General features: G+C 40.2%; 1 protein-coding gene across 2 annotated transcripts in view; it reads right to left on the reverse strand.

Annotated features, from left to right (window-relative positions):
* POLA1 (DNA polymerase alpha 1, catalytic subunit) overlaps window positions 1–6000 on the reverse strand; it is a 282474-nt gene that overhangs the window by 53479 nt on the left and 222995 nt on the right. The gene's annotated exons all lie outside the window — the stretch shown is intronic.

Raw genomic sequence — 6000 nt, forward strand, 5'->3', positions numbered from 1 at the left:
GAAATCCTTAACATTGAAAAGGACCTGTCTTGAAACCCTCAGAAAGCTCCAAATTCCCACATACACTACAGCATATAATTTCTTCCATAAAACTATTTTCTGGCACAAAAAATGAAAAATCACGTAAGATTCCTTCACTTTTCAATACTAGCTGTTGTCTCTCTTTTGGGTCCCCATTTTCCATGAAGTAATACAATTATTACCACTTTGTGAGTGTTACTAGTTCACTGATGGTGAGCAAAGAACAGGACCCTGTGGCAGTGTGGGAGAGTGGCAGTGAGCTTGCCTCACTAGTAGTTAAATGACTTGACATTCTTCCAACTCAATTCAAATTGGGCACCAGCAAAACGAGATGATGTGTCCCTTGTCTTCAGTATCACTCATAAAGAGCTGAAGCAACAGATATTAAATCTGAAAATGTCAAGGAACATTAGTGACATTAATCGATGGCACACCTGAGTCAAGCCAAGCAATACAGGAGATTCTAGAATTTTACTGCACGTTGCCCTCCATTCATGGACAGAACTGTTTCCTAGGACTAATTCCTCCAAAATCCTTGAAGTTGCTTGTGCGGCCTTATTTTCCACTAAGAATTTTTTCAACAAAATATAGTGAGCTGGCTCTGATGGGCAAAGCACAGATAAACAAGATATAACCCTCTGCCTCAATGAACTCAGATGAAGAGCAAGTCAAAACAATTCAGGATAAGTCCTGTGAGATGGGCACTCACCAGGTGCTACGGGAATGCAGAGGAAACTTGTATTACATTACTCAATTTCTTCATCACTATTATGGGGCAACATCCATTGCTCCCTCACAGGGCTGTTGCGAGGGCCTGTGTTAGACATGTGAAAGGGTGACAGGAAAGAATAAAGTACCTTACAAAGGGACAGCCTAATCCTGGGTGACACTAACAGAAATGACAAATGTCTACAGATGTTACCAACAGGCCTAAAGAAAAGACAGTAGAGCAACAATAACGAGAAATGGAAAAGTTTAAGAGAAACAAGGTAAAGCAAGCAGGTGGGAGGGAACACAAAAGCTCAAGAGGGGGAAGTGACTGTGAGATGTCACCTGGATGAGAGGTGCAGGGAGCAGAGCAACCTTGACAGGTGCTGCTCAGCAGGCTGTGGCACTCTTAAGCCACCCATATCCCTTTGCAAGAAACAGGGCGGACCTGAAGAACAGTCCTTCTGGGCCTAAAGAGGCTCTATGGAGAAACTGGGCTTCCTAACATGCTTTTTGTGATAAGGCCGAGGTTAAAGCACCATGTTTTCGCTAACACTGATGCTGTAGCTCCAATTCCTTTCTTCAACACAGAGTTTTAAATCCTGCTGTTTCAATTCTGGCAAAGACAGATGCAATGTGTTTAGAGGTGTTTAAAGAGAAATTCACCACGAAGACCATCTGTTACGGGCTGGACCGTGACCCCCCTCAATTTAGTACCTCAAACTGGGACTGTATTTGGAGATAGGGCCTTAAAGCGGTAATTAAATTAAAATGAGGTCACCAGGGTGGGATCTAAACCAACAGGACAGGACTGGTGACCTTAGAAGAAAAGATTAGGATACAGACACGTACAGAGGGAAAGATCAAACACTAAAGTGAAAAGACAATTAGTGTTCAAAGAATAAAAAGACAAGCCACAGACTGGGAGAAGGTATTTGCAAAAAACACATAAATGGTTCTTATTCACTCTAATAATGATAAAGGGTGGTTATCCAAAATACACAAAGAACTCTTAAGAAAAACACAATAAGGAAACAACCAGATTAAAAAACTGGGCCAAAGACACCTCACCAAAGAAGATACACAAATGGCAAATGAGCCTATGAAAAGATACTCCAAATCATATGTCATCAGGGAAATGCAAGTAAAAACAAGGTACCACTACACACTTATTAGAATGGCCAAAATCTGGAACACTGACAACGCCAAATGTTGGTGAGCATGTGGGGCACCAGGAAGTCTCACTCACTGCCAGTGAGAGTGCAAAATGGTACAGCTACTTTGGAAGACAGTTTGGCAGTTTCTTACAAAACTAAACATACGCTTAGCATAAAATCTAGCAATCACACTACTTGGTATTTACCCAAAGAATTTGAAAACTATGTCTACACAAAAACCTGTACACGGATGTTTATAGCAGCTTTATTCATAACTGCCAACACCTGGAAGCAACCAAGATGTCCTTCAGTGGGTGAATGGATAAATAAACTGTGGTACATACAATGCAATATTATTCATCGCTAAAAGAAAAAGAGTTATATCAAGCCATGAAAAGACACAGAGGAAATCTAAAATACATCTCATTAAGTGAAAGAAGCCAATCTGACAAGGCTACAAACTGTAGGATTCCAACTACAGTTGACCCTTGAACAACACGAGTTTTAACTGCACAGGTCCACTTACATGCACATGTTTTTCAATAAATATTATAAATGTATTTTTGACTGCACGGGGTAAAGACGGTCAGTGCTCCTAATCCCCCTGCTGTCCAAGGGCGAACTGCACATGACCTTCTGGAAAAGGCAAAACTATGGAGTTAGTAAAAAGACCACTGGTTGCCAGGGGTTGGGGGGAGGGAGGAGGCGTAGGGGGAGCACAGGGGATTTTTAAGGCAATGAAACTAATCTGTAGGAAACTATAATAGTGGATACATGTCATTATACATTTGTCCAAATTCAGAGAATGTCCAACACTAGGAGTGAACCCTAAGGTAAACTATGGACTGTGGATGGTAAGTGTCAATGCAGGTTCATCAATTGTAACAAATGCCCCACTCTGGTGGGGGTGCTGACAGTGGGGGAGGCTGTGCATGTGTGGGAGGGGGGTACACGGGAACTCTCTGTACCTTCTGTTCAATTCTGCCGTGAACCTAAGATTGCTCTAAAAAAATAAGGTCTATTTTTAAAAGGCAGTTAGTGGCTCTCCTTCTGTCCTTCCAAAACAGTTTGACAAGATGGGTGGTTAATCACGCTGAGCTGCTGCTGAATTTGTCCCCAACAGACTCTAAGCTCCTCCAGGGCAGGGAGCATGGGTCACCTTTACTCCTCTGACCTCTGGGGTGGCACTCAAAACATAATAGGAAATATACAATGTATTGTTTTTACTGTTGCCAAATAAACTTAAAAAGGCTCAGTTGAGAAAAGATTCCCTTTCTCCCTGCATTTTTTAAGCAGACTTAATTGACACAATTGGGCAAAGATTTGAACTGATTCACGTCTCCCCCATATAATGTATTGTTTTTACTGTTGCCAAATAAACTTAAAAAGGCTCAGTTGAGAAAAGTAAGAGATTCCTTTTCTCCCTGCATTTTTAAAGCAGACTTAATTGACTCAACTGGGCAAAGAGTCTCCCCTGAACTGTTCACTTATCCCTTCCTAGACCAAGGCCCCATGGGATGAGGCAGTCAAATGGAACCGTAATGTGCTGCCTTTATGGAAATGGATTTTTACTTCATACGTTGCCACTATGTTCCTTTAAAACTTCCTTTGGACCTATTATGCCATCTACGTACATTCTAGAGCAGTTACAATAATAATGCCAAAGTCCCACAGAAATAAGATTTTTAAAATGTTATGTAATTACAGTGAACTCGCACTAAACACTTCACCTAAGTGAATAACAGGCAGTAAACACTTCACCAAAGTGAAAGGGAAAAATGGTAAATTTTCTTTACCATTTTAAAGGAAAGGGAAAAATACCAAATGGGGGTTAATTCACATTAGGGACTAATGGCCTGTAAAGCTTTGTTTGAAAGCAAAGCACAGGAAAAAAGCTTTGACAAGAGCTACTTTTCACCATAAAAATAAATAAACCTCTTTCAATAATTTGCACATACCTTTTCCAAGTCAAATTGCCAAGTTTCAAACAAAAATTAAAACCACCATCCAGGTACAGCCCTTAAAATACAGGGTTTCTAATGGAAATGGCAAAAACAGTCTTAGCGAAGGAAATGTTGCTAGGTACTGACAGTAAAGTGGTGTCTACAGTAAATATTTCACAGGCCAGTTCCAGGGCACTTGTTGACAGACGATACTTAGATTCCACTCTCAATCATATACCTGTGTGTAACGACTGTTATTTTTCACAAGACTTTTCATGTTAACATCCATTGGTGTTCTGGCTTTGGTCCAAATTGAATAAATATATTTGCCCTCTGGATCCCACAGATTTTCAATTCATTTTTACAGCAAGTCTCCCTTGAAGAGCAAGTCAGAAGAGAGCAATTTCACTTGAACTTACAAAGTGAGAAGTGATTTTTATATATGCTACATGAAGTTTCCCCTGTAATTGTGTACCTATGGATTATAAGAATATTCCTGTTCTCCAATTGTTCCCTGTGGACAACAACCTGTGTTCAGTTCTCTTTTATTTAGAAACCAGCCAACTAATGTATTCACAGTGCCTAGGACAGGGGTTGTCTAACTTGGCTGCATGTCAGAATTGTCTGGGGGAACTTTCTAAAAAGCTGAGCTTCCTAAATTCTACCTCACACCTAAATTAGAATCTCTGGGTGTAGGATTCATGGGTTTGGATTTTTATATGCCCCCAGGTGACTCTTAGGAGAAAGCTTTTCAGATGTCACTTGTTAGGATACCTCTGCCTTTGAACCATGGGCAAGCATGACCTAGTGTTTCAGTTTATATCCTACCACTAATAAATACCCAGACACCACTAAGCATTACCGAATGATCTGAAAATGCCCTGAGCAAGGAAATTTCAGCTAATTCACTCATTCCTAAATTGCAATTTAGGGATCACAAACAGGTGGAAGGAAACTCGAAGGAAAAATCGTTTCAATAATTAAAATTCCATAAATAAAACAAAAGGTTCTTAGAATGTTTCGTGAAGTTCCTTCTGTCAGACATATATTTCATACCCTTCTCTTGCTGCATTTTCTTTAGCCTTCTGCCATGTAAAAGAACCCATCAATAATTCACTTAGTGCCATTTTGGCCCTGAACTCCTGGATAGTGTACTTATTAGAAGCAAATGACAAAAAAAAAAAAAAAAAAAAAAAGTGTCCCAATTCTGAAACTAGTAAAATGGAACTACAGTAAATCACATGAGTGCAGGTTCTGTCAACACTTCTGCCCTTTTGCCAAGCAAGAAGCTTCCAAGTGGCTATTCTATTCCCTCTTATTTTCTGGGAGAGCCACGTACACTTCTCAATGCTCTCTAAAAGCTGGGGTAAATCTCCACTGACTTTCCACATCACTCCTACGTGTCTCCAAGAGTCACCAGACTTTTGAAAACTGCTGATCACGAGACCGATTCAGCCCCTCCGATAAGGATTTTAGAGATGTCTGCAAGAGGAGTCTAGCCCCTCGAAGTCTAAGAACACCTAGGGAACAATCTGGGATGGCTAGATTCAGAAAGAAGCAAAAGGGGAGCAAGTTCTAACACACCGATACCCATAAAGAGGTAACACACCAGGCAGAGAGAGACAATGTACTCTTCAGAGAATCACTATTTAATTCTCTCAATCCATGACGCCTTAAGGAAAAGTCCTTGGGTGTAAAAGAGAAACAACTATTAATGATACTGCAAGTAAACATGGGCTAGACATCAGCCATGAATGGAAGTTTAAAAACCTAGTTAGTAATGGACAGAAGGAATATTTTTCTTTACACAAATTTTATTCATTAAAAATACGCTGTGGACATAGCCCAAGTTCTTGATGAACGTCGAAAGACAAGATCCTAATATCCGAACCAAGTCTTCCATCAGTCATAAAGTGGTTTATATTCAAGGACAGCAAAACCAAATAAGTCAAGGCATTAAAAAAAATAATGTGTAGCCTATCTCGTAGATGGAAAAATGGAAGTCAATTATGACTAGCCCTGAGAACAGTTAAGACCCAATCAAGGGCAGCATGGGGATTGTTATGTGAGGAAATCCAGCAGGATTTGCAGGTTTTTCTCTATGCCCTTGAGGTTGCCTCCAGCCCTAATACCGACCAACAAAATGTTGAATTGATATTCACTGACAAACA

The sequence above is a fragment of the Rhinolophus ferrumequinum genome, chromosome X (assembly GCF_004115265.2).
Source record: "Rhinolophus ferrumequinum isolate MPI-CBG mRhiFer1 chromosome X, mRhiFer1_v1.p, whole genome shotgun sequence".
Taxonomy (NCBI): domain Eukaryota; kingdom Metazoa; phylum Chordata; class Mammalia; order Chiroptera; family Rhinolophidae; genus Rhinolophus; species Rhinolophus ferrumequinum.